The sequence below is a fragment of the Talpa occidentalis genome, unplaced genomic scaffold (assembly GCF_014898055.3).
Source record: "Talpa occidentalis isolate TD23 unplaced genomic scaffold, MPIMG_talOcc4v2.1 talOcc4.8, whole genome shotgun sequence".
NCBI classification, from domain to species: Eukaryota; Metazoa; Chordata; class Mammalia; order Eulipotyphla; family Talpidae; genus Talpa; species Talpa occidentalis.
In genome coordinates, this window is record NW_023605194.1 from 111,684,206 (window position 1) to 111,697,529 (window position 13,324).

The 13,324-nt window shown below is 40.3% G+C and overlaps 1 protein-coding gene across 7 annotated transcripts in view; it reads left to right on the plus strand.

The window, feature by feature from the left end:
* Positions 1 to 13,324, plus strand: part of INPP4B (inositol polyphosphate-4-phosphatase type II B) — a 543,252-nt gene that overhangs the window by 217,353 nt on the left and 312,575 nt on the right. Inside the window, exon 1 of one of the 7 annotated variants that reach the window (XM_054690017.1) lies at positions 1,016 to 1,037. The exons of the other annotated variants lie outside the window; for them this stretch is intronic. The gene's annotated coding sequence lies outside the window, so the exon portion shown is untranslated. Of the gene's footprint in view, positions 1 to 1,015; positions 1,038 to 13,324 lie in introns of those variants that run through there. 7 annotated transcript variants of the gene reach the window in all.

The window sequence follows — 13,324 nt, forward strand, 5'->3', positions numbered from 1 at the left end:
TAAATTAGAGTGATATGCATTATGGAGATTAAATATGTGTTATTTAATTTTATGAAAAATTCTTGAATCAAGACCTCTTTCAGATGGACTTTGGTTGTTTGTATTGGTACACCTGTGTATATTTTAAATCATTCATTCTTTCAAATTTGTCTCGTCATCAAAGTGTGCATGTCTCCTGTTTTTCCTAGATATTTTGCTATTCTCTGTGAAAATATTGCTTTAAAAAAATGGGTGTGAATCAGGTCTTAGAGGAAAGGATATGAGTGTGCATGTGTGTGTGTGTGTGTGTGTGTGAGAGAGAGAGAGAGAGAGAGAAATCCTGGATAGAGTAGGAAATCAAATGGAGAGTATATTAGTTATCTAATGCTATGTGGGGAATTACCTCCTCAATCTTTATGACTTACACCAGCAAATATTAATCATTTCAGTCTCCTTGGATCCAGAATTGTGAAGACCTTAGGTGGGTGATTTGGGATTGGGGTGTCTCAGGAGGTTAGTCCAGATGTGGCTGGACTCGCATCACCTGGAGGCTGGAGTGGGATGTGAAGACCTGCTCTGGGATGGCGGGATCACAGGGCTGGCAGGCTCCCAGCAGGGGTCTCCGTTCCTCATCAGGTGACCATCCTATTAAGCCACTCGAGTGTCCTCTTTGTATTGTAACTGGGCTCTCCTTGAGTGAGTGCTTTAAGAACAAGACAGGTGCCACAGCAGCTTTTATGAGCTAAACTTGAAAGCTACACACACTATTATCTCTGCAGCTTATGTCCTGATCAGTGTGGGGGAACCATGTGTGTGAGTGCCCAGAGACGATTGCTGGAGACCACCTTGGAGGCTGCTTCTAGAGATGGGGAGGAGAAGTAGCATGCGTGGTTTGAAAGGAACTCCGTGGAATGACATTGTTTTAGTACAATGAGTATCTTAGCACTTAAAATAATTTCTGATTCCTAGGAGGTGATGTAACACAAGGGTTTTTGATATTCATGTCCGAGCATATAAACCACCTGTTCCTGCCTGTCTCCACAACCCACATCATGCAGGTAATTGTCATTTCATAGTGAGGGACCCCTGGTCTCTCTTCTAGAGGTTACCAGAGCTAGAATCCAAGGAGTAAGATCCAGGGCTTCTGTCTTTTACCTTTTGGTCATGGTCATTGCTTCCTGCCTGTGCCAGAGTGCCCCAAGAGATGCCTTAAATCTCACTGTGGAAGTAGGTCAGTGTATTATGCGCCTCTCTCCAACCGTTCTTGTATGAAACTGTAATTCAGAGAGAGAGAGCATTTGTTGTGTCCATTCCACTAGTAATTATACATGCTCGTAGGTTTTAAGACCTACATGCCACATTTTGATGATGAAACAGTGAGGTTTGTAAGCAAAGACAGTGAGTTACTTGCCTCTACCTACACCTAAATTTGCCAACATTAAGTCCAGTCATGGTAAAAGGAAATACATCTTCCTAACCAAGCCAGGTAAATTATGACTGTGAAGTTGGACTTGCAACTTGAAAGCCAGGAGCGGAAAAGTGATGAGTTATCAGCTCTATTAAGACGGGTTAGGGGAGAGGGCTGGGAGGTTAAAAACGTTGTTTTTTTCAGTGATGGCTCTCTGTGATGTTCTTGCATCCCTTTCCATGGAAACAACCTCCATTCTCGCCAGAGTGGGCTCTTAAGTAAATGTCAAGATCAACTTGAGATGTTTAAAAGAAGTGCTGTGAAGGTCAGTTCAGATGATTGCTGTCTTTGTTTGAGGCCAAGCCTTTGCACAAGCCGGCATTGTTTCTGATGATTTAGGATGAAAGGGAAATACGGATGCACCTGGTATCTTGTGCATCATGGGATCGCATTTCCTGGATATATTTTACTACCTGTATCCAGGAAACCAACTGTCTTATATTATTAGCTGAATGGCATCAGATATTTTTGTATTTAATTAGTCTAACTGTCTGATTTATGATGCCCGAGTCAAGGTCATTCGACTCCAAGAGACCTACAGTCAGCATGGATAGATGTGCTATTGTCCAGCTCCTGACGCTCAGGATGTTTTAATAACCCGCCATGACTGTTTTTAGCATTAAAATACTGTTCTATTTGTAGACAGTTCCTGACCTTTTACAAAATCAAGCAACTTGAGAAATAATTTTCATGTAGGAGCACGAAGACACAACTTTCATATCGTGGTAGGAGGGGTGGAGCTCTTCCAGATAGCTGTGATGTTTATAACCTGGCCCTGTTGTGCCGGCATGGAAAGTGGGATGGTGGGTTATGCGGCGTTGTTTTCTGTCTAGTCATATTTAATCTAGATGGAGAAACGAGCCCCCTGCTCACATTCCTGAATGGGGACTTGAGGAAAGTTTAATAAAAGGGCATTTACAAAGATGCAGCCAGTGTTTAGGGGAAGTAACACATATCGTTCCGTATCCTAGTGATCTAAGGAAAGAGCTGTTGGCATCCCTGCGTCTTGGGGCACAGGGCAGGAGAGGGAGAGTGAAGTGAGGCATGGACAGGAGCTGGGGTCTCCTAACAGGGATTCGGCAGCGCTCACCCGACAGGGGAACCAGGCAAACCAATCTCCTGACAGCACCCTTCCCCTGACCTTAAATCTCCTGCTGGTGCCAAACCCCACTGGAAGCCCACAGGTGCCTCACAAGCAAGAGCGAGAAGCGCCGAGTGTGATCTGCCGGGGCAAAGGGGAGATTGTGAGCACAAAGGTGTCGTTACGTTTGCAGAGTTCAGATCAAAATCGATTCCCTTTCTCACAACGTTTCTGCACCTAAACACTGCAGCATGGTGTGGTCATTTCTAGAACCTGACTGTCTGGCTTTGAATCCTAGTTCCAACACTAGGATTGGAGGTGGTTTTCTTTTTCTGGGCTTCATTTGTCAAAGGTGACAATCTTGGTGCTGAGCCCACAGGTTGCTGGGAGAATAAATAAACTGATGTGTGTAAAAGGCTTCCATCAAAGCATTGGCGCAGCAAAGCATTGTGCATTGTTGCTATTATTTACTTAAGTTTCGTATAGTATCCTATAATTGCTTCTTTTTCAGACAGCTAATGTGCATTGAGTTAAGTTGACTTCCTGTTGTTATTTTCCAATATTCTTTTGGTGTTTGGCTATAACCTGGGATTAAATATTCAGGTGGCAATAATTGAACTGAGGTCCTCCGAGCCCTTGCTTGCAACAAAAGGAGATCAGGAACATTTTCTGGAATATCCTCAGAGTACATGGGAAGGGTGGTGCATTTATTTACTGCACAAGATGACTGACTGGGTTGACTCTGTGTGAATTAATTTTGGCATGGAAAGTTTAGTCAACTGCTCCTGCTTCCTTCACTAAATGAATCCCTCTAGGAATTCCTTTAGAAAGCATTTTCGATGTGCTTATTGCACAGAACGGTAGAGATGAAAATGAATCTTTGACTTGGAGAAGCGCCTTTTCTTGAGATTTATTATCTAATTAAGCAATTTCCCAATGAAACAAGCACTGGAATGTTCACAGGAACCAAGAAACACAGTAATAACATTAAAAACTAGTATTTGTTAAGTCACACTAGTTTACAAAGGGCTCGAGATTGGTTTTCAAGTTTTTGTTTTCACAGTGGAATCATGTCCTGGAAGGGGAGGTTTCTCGACATGATCAGCCCTTTTTGCTCACCCTTCCTTCCTTCCACTAGAAGTGCCCCGGGTTTCTAAGGAGGGCAGTGGGGAGATTATTTGTCTTTCTCCGAATTTCTGCCCTTCCTTGGGTGCAGGACTCAACTGTCTCGCTGCGTTTTCCAGTTCTGTTTCAATGCAGAGTTCTGGACCTTGAGGTAGTCTTCCTGAAAATATTTGTGTGCATGACAGAAATTATCTTGAGAGGACTTTGAGGACAGAAGGGAACAGAGGAGATGTGAGGACCCATCACTGCATATTGTAGTCACCTGGGGCGCATTAGCCCCTCCTGGCCCAGCCCACATATTCTGATTCAGTTCATCTGTGGTTGTCTGGGCACGGAGTGTTCAAAACCTCCAGGAAGTACTAATGTGCAAGCAGGGCTGAGCACCGCCGATTTACTCTGTGAACACACTTATCTACTTAGACTGCAGTACTGTCTTCCTAGCAAGCACACTGACTTTTACTAGCTAGGGATCTCTAACTGGTCCTTACTGATTTGCAAAAAGGTCTTTCCAGTGTCCATAGATTTCTAGGTGTGAAAAGTTTTAGATGAAAACTCAAGCAGATCATTTTCTTGTGTGTTAGGGTTATGGCAAAGGGTATTTCTGTGACTCTGTCACCCTTAATAATTCCTTTTTAAAGTGCTTGTTAGCATTATGTCCTTATCTGGACCCCCATGTGGTTACATTTCATGGCCTCCCTTTTAAAAATCATATTAGAGAGGACTATCCCTTGAAGATTTTATTCTTTGACTCAAAATTTTAGGGTAATATTAAAAAATGAACCCATGAAAAAGTTAAAGTGGGAACAGCATATTGAACTAGCCAAAATGTATCCCCTGGAACTCATAAGGAGGCAAGACATTTGGAAATTTTAATACAGCTCTGCTTTCTATAGGAATAGAGAATGAAGCAAGATAGCCTTCATTTCCTCAGATCTCAGAAACCCAAGCCACATTCAATCTGAAACTGACAAGTCAATCTGAAGGAAAAATCAGTTTAAGAAAACTTTTGGGGAAGGTAGCCATCGTTCCTGAACTTTAGGTTTCCTTTAGTTTGGTGGTTTAAAAGCATTCTTTATATATTGATTTAGTAGTAAATTATTGAGTGGAGACTTAAGGGAGTTTATGCTTTTACTTCTCATAAACTAATGCATTTTTAAATTTAAAATACGGCTCTTGAGAAAACTCAGGTAATCTTCAGCATATTACCAAGAAAGCATAATAACAAATATAAATAATAGAAGCTGTAAATGTGAGGCAAATGAAAATAAGGTGTAACAACTTAGGTCTGTTATTCAATGTGCTGTTGATGAGAATGCACATCGCCTTCCATTACAAAATAAACCAAATTCATCTATAGCGAAAATACCTACTATCCCTTTAAGCCAGTTTGTCCTAATATGGGTTTTCAAGCTGTGTACAAAAGAGGAAAGAGAAGATGTTTAATTTTCTTATCGTATGCTTGGCAAATAAAATGAGATCAATGTGGCACAAGTGAATTAAATGTACGTTTGTTTTTTATTATTACCACCGTAACTGCTTTTTGAGTAAATAAAAAGGAAATCAGGTATCCTGTTTATGTTAACTTGCCAGCTACCAAGACAGTGCCTGCAAACTTAGGATTTTCTCCAAGGGAACTACAGGCTAATCGAAAAGCCTTTTTTTTTTTTTTTTTTTTTTTTTTGTCAGTGGGGTGGTGGATTAATCATCGTTATTATTGTGCATGTAAATGGACTGAGATGCACCTCTAAGGAGATAATGGCAGAGTGGCAGTTCATTAGCCTATATAGACTAATTAAACATCTAATTACATTCTTACTAGGAAATACCTTCAGGTGATTATGAGTCCAAAGTGACTCAGCAAGCCCACAAATTGGATTATCTGGATCTTAAATTCTCATAAAAATAATGGTATTAGAAGAGTTAGCTTGGTCTCCAAATATTAAATGACAAAGTTAGAATTCAGTAGATGTCACTTATTTATGAAGTGGTCAAGCCTGGGATTCCTTCGTCTGCCCTCTGTTTCTTATTTTGGCTTTACCATCATCATCATACTGAGAGTTGACTCTGTCTCAGACATCAGGCTGGGCAGTGAACACACATCATGTTGTTGAATCTTTACAGCATCCCTCTGAGGCTAGATGCCCCTGGAATGGCCTCCTTTATACCCATCAGAAAAACAAACCTGAGCATATAACTGGTCTACTCTGCCAGGGTCAGGGAGCACCAGAACCTGTAACCCTGTGTAAAATAATATGGACTCATAATAATATGTTAAAATTGTAATTCAACATTCTTCTGTTGTATCTGTTCTACTCAGTTTTCTCAATGATATGCTCTTGAAAAGCTACTTATCATTACTTCTCAGTTGTTGTCCACTCTTGTAATTTTTATGAACTGTAAGTTATTCTGGTCTAGGCTTTTGGCACTACCTAATGTCCCTGACCAGCCTGAGACCTCCAGAAGAAGGCCCTTAGAAGACTGGTTGTTTCTACAAGATCTCTCAATTATGCTTTGTTAATATTTGCACTTGATTATTGCTCGTGGTGTGAAACTGTCCTGTAAATTGTTTATCAGCATCCCAAATCTCTACCCAAATAGCAAACCCTCCCCAGGTGTGACAACCAAGAATGTTTCCAGATTTTACCAAATGACCCCCTTTGATTGAGAACCCCTGGATTATAGTGTCAAGTAATTTTCTTGGATCATTTTGCACTTATCACTATTGCCAACACTATGTTATGATTGTCAAAGAAAAATTGCACTGTCCAAATTCAACAGACAAGGAAGACTTTAATCAAGACAACTGCAATAGGGGAAAGAGATTGAACTCTGCTGAGATAAAAGGCAGAAGAGTTTTTAAGCACCGTGGTGAACTACTGAAGTCCTGGAGGCCATTAGTGGGGATGCTAGCCCATGTGCAGTGTGATCAGGTTACCTGTGCTGCTAATTGGTGCTTATGAACCTTAGGCTCTTCCCTTCTCACAAGCCTGGGAGACAGGTGTATAACTTTCTTAATGATCATATTTCAAAAGGATGCCCACCCATCTCCCCAGGTCCTTGAGAAAGTCAGTCCTGGGTTGTATCACTGGCAAGAGGTTGGGAGAAGATTCACATATTAAAGGGGTAGAGAAATTATTCACAGTTGCAAGTTTTCTAAAATAAATGCTCTAAGTGAAAGGAGTTCAGGGACCCATAGTCAGAAAGAAAGCTGTCTGAAGTTTAGTCAAGCTAAGGGGAATGTTAGGCCCTCTTGGGCAAGGTGATGATAGTGCTTGTATCCTTAGGGTGAACCTAGGATGCACTCTTATTAAGCCAGTGGTTAGGTTGGAAATTATGCACCTGTCACACACTCAGCAAGGAGGTCTGTGGAGGGGTCTGATGGAGGAGGCAGGCGTGCTTCGTTGCCCTCAGTCTATGCCCATTTCAGTTTCCATATCTTCATCTTACTGAGAGTCCCATCAGGTCTGTGTTTAAGCTACCAGCAGATGAAAATCATGCATTTTCTAAACTGAGAGTCATTTGAAACAATTGCAAACATTATTATAATTGCAATTGTGAACAGGACAGCACTCTTCTGTACCCTTCATCCCCAAGGCCTGGCACACAGGAGCCACACAGTAGGAGCTTTGTATGCAGATGACACCTGCATCTCTACCTTCATGGGACCTGAGGTGTGTCCAAGTTACCTTAACATTTATTTGCAAAGTCCACAGAAAAGCAGAAACTGTTTTGCTAGCTGGGGATTGTTTTTTGGATTTATCCTCAAAAAAGGATTGGACACAGCAGCTCTATCAGGTCCTGGATCTGTGACTGATTTCAGTGATTGATTCATTCCACGGCAATTTAATCAGCCAGTATGAGCATTTAGCGTCAGCAAGACATTGGGGATAAGAGAGAAGATGCCTGTCCTGAAGGGGCTCACTGATCCGGAGAGGCCGGCTCCACTTGTGGCCATGGGACTGTGTGATTGATGGGGTGGAAGGCGTCGGGGAGTCTGGAAGAAAAGCTTCATCTCACCAGAGACACTATGAAAGACATTATGGAAACTAGGTCAGGGAAGGTGACACTAGAATGCTGGGCAGAATTTCAAGAGAGGAACATGGATGAACAATGTCAGCCAGAGCAGAGGGGAAAAGGAATGGTGTCTTTTGTCACCAGGCATGAAGGCATAATCATAAAATAGCCTTATTCTTTCTCCCACCACTGCCCTCCAACACCAAGTTAACTCTCCCTTCTCTGCCTTGGGGTATATCTTCAAGAACTCCTAGATCTTTTCAAGTAATAGCATTAGAAAAGTTGTTAGTTATTAGAACTGCCATTTTCTGATATTAAAATATGGTCCAATCCTGTAGCAGAGCTTTCGCCTCTAATCCCACGTAAAGCACCTCCCCATTCTTTGCAGTGCTGTCTTGACAACAGAACTCCCCAGACCGACGGTGAGGAGTGCTACAGCACTATTGATTTTTTTCTCAGCGGCTCCATTTTACTTTTATGCTCCTTTCTTTCCCCAGATCTCGGCAGTTTGAGGGTGCTCCAAGGTTATGGTTGCTCCAAGGTTCTATCTTCTGTCTAGAAGATAGAAATATAGGAACAAGAGCTCTGTTGTCTGGTGCTTTTGTGATCTGGCAGGGTGCCCTGTTGCTAGATGCCCACGAGCCTCTCTGTAATGAGATGCTTCGTGAATACAGTCTAGAAGTGGGAAAGTGAAAACCACCACGCTCCCTTCTTCCAGACGAATTCATTTTCTAAAACTCCCCATTACCTAATCAATTTTATGTAGACAGGTGAGAGGTGACAAGGAAAGAAGGTAAGGGCGTGCTTAGTTATCCTACAGGTCTGGGCGGGCGTGTCTGGCACCTCTCTAGAAGAGCGTTTGTCACCTGCTGGCCTAGGTGTTAGGACCACAGCCAAGACTAAAGGCAACTGAAACCTCCCATTACATAGGCAGATGACCAGCTATGGAGCACTTACGCGCTTTGGTGCCAACACTGTATTGGAATAAGTCTGGGGCTTGGAACTGGGCATATCTAATATCCAAACACACTCTGACACTCTCTGAAGGAGTCTCACCTTCAGTAGTGACCGGGTTGGGACATGAGCTTCCTCTGCCCAGTGCCAAGGCCTGTGGGCCCCAATGTCACCTTGTCATTTCCTAGATACACGTGTAGGGACTTTCCTGATCATTGAGGAAAGCACTTTAAAGACAACGGTGATAAACACGGGCACTTTTCAGATGTTATAGTCACACATGTAATTTTCACGTAAGTGTCATTTCCAATTTTCGAGTAGTCTTTTTTCCTATTTTATTTTTTGGCCTGTTCCCGCCCCCCCCGCCCCAGTCTCCTCGATCACCATACAATCACCTTGTAAATGATAATTCTTGGTGGTGTCCTTATATTTATTCTTCCAGGTTTCCATTTGATTTGACACGATCATGACATAACTGTTAATGCAATTTGTAGTCATTTACATGTATGTTTGTAATCACTTATATTTTAAGTAATTATTTTACTCATTTTTTGTATCTTCCTTTTCTTTTTGTTAGCTCTTCCCCTGCTCCTCCCCACCATTTCTGAAAATATTAAGCTGTTGAGGATATACCTTATTATATACGTTCCCACAGTTTTCTTTTACTAAATTAATTTTATTTTTACTTTTGGTCATTTTCTGATATATATTCATAATGTAATGCTTTTCGTATAGTGGCGTTCTCATTTCTGTGAGCTAAATTCCTAAGAGTGGAATTTCTCATTCACAAATATGCATTTCAGAAGTGCCATAGTAATTTCGTTTCCAGTAGCATTAGTGAGTTGTAATTTCCTTTTCTGACTCAACAGTGTGCATGTTGTAATGACGAAAAGACGTTTTCCTCATCTTGGGCTCATTGGCTTGGGTTCTTCTAAATGAGACTGACAAACAGATCAACAAGAGGAAAAACAGTTTAAGCTCTTCATGAGGGAGAAACCCCAGTGGTGAGCCATTCAAAGGGTCCTTTGGACCTGGACTTAGGTAGTATCTTAGCAAAAAAACATAACTTTGTAGAGAAATGTCAAGACAAGGGAAAGATACTTTGAATTTTTAGGGTTGGTGAATTGAGGGAAAGGAAAAATATGCTAAATATGGTTGTAGATCTGGCTGGTGAGTGAGAACAGCTGACTAGTATCTTAGGGCCTCTGTCTAGTGTCTAGTATCCCCTTTCTGGTACAGGAAGTGGGGGAGCACCCTCACAAGAGGTAAGTGTGGTCTGCTTCCTGGTAGATGGGGTGGGCAGGGAGTTTTTCTTATATTTGCTTCCTCTCTACAGCCTTCAGCACAAAATAATCCTTATGCCAAACTGGCCCATTTGGGGTGATATTCGGTTATGCTTCAATAGAATTATTTCAGGTTAACTGGTAAATCTTGAGTTCATTCTTGTTAATGTCTGCATACCGTTCTGTTGTGTGATATATCATCCTGCATTCAGCCATTCCTCTCTATCTGGGCATTCACTCAACAAGCTTTTTGTCTCATGTCTATTTTTGGTTAAATGAACAGAAGAGCAATAATCATCCTGTACCTAAGTGTAAATAAACTGAGACTTTTTGTTCTATTGAGTCTATTCCCAGGAGTGGGATTTCTTGGTAGAAAAGTAAATGTATTTATAATTCAGATAGATGTTGCTGTATTGCTTTCAAAAAGACTGTAACTCTTCACATTCCAAGAAATGTACTAACGGGTTTTTTTCTCTCTCATCTCTGCCATTATTCTGCCATTATAGTTCAGTTTAACTTTTGGAAGGCTGATAGGTGTAAAATGAAATTTCATTGTGCCTTATTTGCATTTCCCCTGCCATTGGGAAATTTACACATTTTTCCCGTGAGTTGTCATTCCACAGCCGTTGGTCCATATTTCTATTGCGTTTTTTAATATTAATTTAAATACTTTTAATAATTTTATATATTATAAATAATTAGTCCATGGCCTGCCACTTGCTTGGCAAACATTTTTCTGACATTTGTCTATTGAAGGGCTTGCCTCTGAAAAATATTCATATAATCAGCTATATAACTCGTGGGATTCTAAATTTGTAGATTTTCCTGTCCCTGACCATAATGCTGTCTTCCATTATTCTTGTTTTGTTTATAATGAAGTCTATAATTAATCTGGAATTTGTTTATTTGATATGATATAAAATAGACATAAGTCATATTTTTGATAGCTAATTTTTTTTTAGCTAGTCCACATATTTATTTAATAACATTCTTTCTCTACCAATCATATATAACAACATCCATTTCTAGGTTCTCTTTTATACCACTGATCTGTTTATTTCTATACCAGTACATACTGCTTTTATAATAATACTGTAGTTTTATCATAACTTCTTATCTCCTCATTGTTCTATTACATGATTTTGTTGGCTGTTGTTAAAAACCTATTTCTCCTATAAATCCTAAATTATTTTATCCAATTCTATTTAAAGTTCTCTTGAGATCCTGTTTGTCATTCCGCTAAATATTGTGCTAATTTGTGGGAAATTGCCATTTTTAGATATTAAGTCTTCCCACCAAAAGATTTTCCTTTTTGTTTTAAACGTTCAGTAACTTCCTATGCAATTATATATTTTTCCATATAGATGTCTCATGCCATTTTTATCAAATTACTTAGTATTTGCGATGTTTATAAATAATGTTATATTTTTTCATTTCATTTTCAAGTTTATTATGACCAGAGAAAATAAAGCTAATGGCTATTTTTTTATATGTTATTTCAGACTCCCCTGCTGTCCTCTCCCACAGACATTAATGACAGTCTTCACTCTCCAGCACTCAGAATCCTGTGTGTGACACCACTCTTTAAGCCCACTCGCTGTTATTTGCTTGACTCATCCTCCTTCATCTTGAAAGTTCTGATCTGGTGATTTGGTTGAAGAATTTTCCACACATTTTCTTTCTCTACAGTATATGGGTGATGTTCTCTATAGCACTGCATGTTCTCAACCACTTTCTGTCACCCTGGTGAGTGATGGATACCTTGAGTGGTGGAAGGATTCAAATATTCCGAGGTTTGTCTTGCATCTGGTTCTAAATTTTATTCCACTGTCTTGCCGCTTCCGGAACTTCATATGAGAAAGCTCATACCAGTCTGGTTTTATTTTCTATTAGAGAACTTGTAATTTATGTCTTTAAAACTCATGCATTATTTTCTTTGTTTTTAGACTTTGGAAATTTTAATTCCACAGACTTAGAAACACAACTTTTCATGTAACTGCTATCTGGGACTTGCTGAATCATTAAAAATGTCCATTTAGATTATTCCTCACCTCAGGATACTTCTCTCCTACTATGGTTCAGTTATCACTTTGCCTTTACCTGGCCATCTAGCCTTTTTTCTCTGAAATGTCTGTTATTTGGATACTAGTTCTATTGTATCTATTCTCCTACTCATTATTATTATTTTTTTAAAGATTTATTTATTTATGCATACAAGAGCTGTGGTACAGGCCAGTGATGCGAGGGGTGAGAGGATTCACCAGAGACAGAGTGGGGAACAGAACAGGCACATCGACCAAAGTACACTGCCAAGGGGAGTAGCGGGCGAGTCAGGAGAGGTCTGCCTCGCCATGTGTGTTGCTCCCTGGCTGGCCGGGGTTTGAATTCTTGCTGCAGAGGCTGCAGATTGCTTCATAGTATGGTGCTTCATCCCTTGCGCCACCAAGGAGGCCCACCTACTCATTATTATTATTATTATTCCCTATTTTGTAATGAATCCTGATCTTCCAAACCTTGATTTTGACTATTTGTGGTAATAATCACCTCTCCATTTCATTTAATGAAATCTTTAGTTTATAGATACATGTATCCACCCTGAGCATGTGTACATGTGTGCACCTTTCATGTATGCATGCACTGAACTGAATTTCACTCACTGAATTTCAGCAGTTCACTTTCTCGAGTTGCTCAGGTTTTCTGATTGCTCCAATGTCCTCCTATCTCCCACTGCTTACCTCCCCAAAAGGGTTGTAAGATGTCTTTGTAAATTCATTGTAGCTCAGATCTAGTTATTGGGATATTCCACAGAGGGCGGGAGGCATTTTCAATTTCCACATCTCTGGGCCTGTGCTGTAGATGACCACAGCTATCAGCCCCCTGGCGAGCTGCAGGTCAGTCAATATGACTAGGCCATCTGTCTTAGAAAATCGTACGGAGACAGGGAGATGGAAGCACCATATATATTTTTCTTTCTTTTATACCATGATTAAAAAATGCCATGAAATCATTAACTATTGCTTTCAACAATGTAAATGTACAAGGTAGTATCATTAAGTCTGTGCACTGTGTTTTGTATAGCAGACCTCTGGAAGTTTTTTATTTGCATAACTAAAACTTTATTCCAACTGAAGAGTAACTTTCAGTTCCCCTTTTAATGACACTACATTTTCTCAAAAAATCATGGTCATCGTCAGCTCCTAAGGTAGCTAGCTGTAATCCTCTCCATTAATTTCTGTGTCACATTGCTTTGTAGGAAGTAGCTTTTACCCATTAGAATGAGGTGATTAGAATGAGGTGATTGCTAAAGACAGGTAGATTTGAGTTGTGGTCTTCTGTTATTTGGGTTGGCAGTTTAAGGACACTGACTTATTCCTGTGAAGTTCCCAAGAAAATTTTTTTTAAAAAGAGGTAAGCTAGAAA